Source organism: Sinocyclocheilus rhinocerous, unplaced genomic scaffold (assembly GCF_001515625.1).
Source record: "Sinocyclocheilus rhinocerous isolate Xijiao unplaced genomic scaffold, SAMN03320098_v1.1 scaffold3064, whole genome shotgun sequence".
Lineage (NCBI taxonomy): Eukaryota > Metazoa > Chordata > Actinopteri > Cypriniformes > Cyprinidae > Sinocyclocheilus > Sinocyclocheilus rhinocerous.
The window spans coordinates 26174-28191 of NW_015641461.1; the positions used below are offsets into that span (position 1 = coordinate 26174).

At 43.1% G+C, this 2018-nt stretch overlaps 1 pseudogene; it reads left to right on the forward strand.

The window, feature by feature from the left end:
• The window catches only part of LOC107754998 (dermatan-sulfate epimerase pseudogene), a 3491-nt pseudogene extending 2096 nt beyond the window's left edge, over window positions 1–1395 (forward strand).
• Window positions 1396–2018: the final 623 nt, after the last annotated feature.

Consider the following 2018-nt stretch of genomic DNA (forward strand, 5'->3'; position numbering starts at 1 on the left):
ACTTTAGTCTTTGCAACTTCAGGGATCTTATCTATGCACAATCAGCTTGTAACACTCCAAAGAGAAAGGAAAACTTGAAATCGCATCATATGACCCCTTTAATTAAAAATGTACAAGTTAGGTTGTTTTAGTTAGAATAGTTTGCAAGAGTGTGAGAATTAACAACAAAGCTGTAAAAGCAGACTAGTAAGTAGATTAATTTACCTGTTCGGCGTGATGTTTAATGTCTCAGGGAACCTGTACAACCGCCTTTTCCAAGAAACGTCAAAAAAATAGTTTGAGCTTATGTTAACCATAACTATTAAGCAAAAACGCATTCAAAAGTCAGAAAACAAAAGTTTTGGAGGCAGTGTGTAAACGTGATTGACACAACGTGAGGTCGTATTTATTTTTTAACATGCGAAAATTTATGACTCGGTGTGCAATGACCTTTAATTGACTTTTGACAATGGAACAGTTCAAAAATCTAACTATTAGATGGTGCAGCATCTAATAGTAGGGGCTCATACTTGACCATGATAATCAGGCAAACCGACATCATTGACTCATTGCAATGAGTTAGTTTTATCTGACCGATGCATGGCAGGTTGTGGAGGAGTGTTCTGGAAAGTGGTTCAGGAACAGCGACGGTTAAGATTTGCTCAAACTCTACTCAAACACTCCACTATTATCGTACAGACATGTTGCCCTTTAAAGTTTTGATTAATTCTGTTTTTGAGTGCTGCATATAGGGAGCTTTCAGGCATGAGGGGTTTCCTGTGAGCCTGATGAAGAAAAGCGGCAGGGTGAACTTTCGTCTCCGTTTCATAAATGCGTAGCAAAACTCGGAGAGATCAGCCCTACAGCTGGCTCTAATTACTGCAGGCATTCAGACCCAGCAGTGTAGCAGGGACAATAACGTCTCTCTCTTTCTGTCTCCTCAGCTGAGAGGGAGCAAGGTGATGTGGTCTCTCCCTCTCTGATGCCAGAATGAGAACTTACACCCGTGGGGCACCAACAGTGTTCTTTATAAGTGCACTGTGGATTCTAGTGTCCCCGGCTCTGGCTAAAGCGGACCCCAGCGGAGGCATTACGTTCCTTGGAGGGAACTACGAGGGAACTCACCCCATGCTGTATTTTGGCCAGGCAGAGGTTGAGGAGCTGCAGCGGGCGGCGGTGGGGACGCACAAGGCTTTGGCCCGACAGATCCGGGAGGCCGGGGAGGCCCTACTGGAGCGACCGGAGGAGTATCTGCCCCCTTGGAACCCTACTGAGTTTAGTGCCCGCTGGAATGAAGTCTATGGGAACAACTTAGGCCTGCTCTCTATGTTCTGCCTGCTGTACCCACACCGCGCAGGTGCACTGGACGTAGCCAAGGAATACATGGAACGCATGGCTGCGCAGCCCAACTGGTAAAGTAGTGTGTGCATTTGTGTCTGAGCGTATGCATTTAATGTGCTGCATAGCCTTCAAAGAAGCTGTGCCTGTGTAATGAGTAGGGCTGCACGATATATCGAAATATCGCGATATGCATATCGCAACGGCATGCAATATCTGAATCATTTTAATAATAGGCTACTTCAAAACGTTGCAAAAATTCAAAGGTTTAGGTCGACGCATATAGCAGACAATAGCTTGACGTTAAAAAGACTTAAGTTCAAAAAGTTGCAGAAAACAACTCCTTGCCGTCTCATCTTGCTGTCTGACACACACCTGAAGCACGCGCACAAACCGCATTACGGACAGCGTGTGATCTGTTCAGTTTTCTGTGCTCACAGCCGCCGCACACACCCAAAGCGCACACACACAGAGACAGGTTTTAGACCCCGCGAACTTCGAGTTGATTCGTCTTTCAATCAACTCGATCGTGATTATCGTGATTAATCGCATCCAAAATAAAAGTTTTTGTTTATATAATGTGTGTACTGTGTATATTTTATTATGTATATATAAATACATACACATACATGTATATATTTAAGAAAAATTGTATATGTTTATATATTAAATATATTTATATATAATATAAAATATAAGAA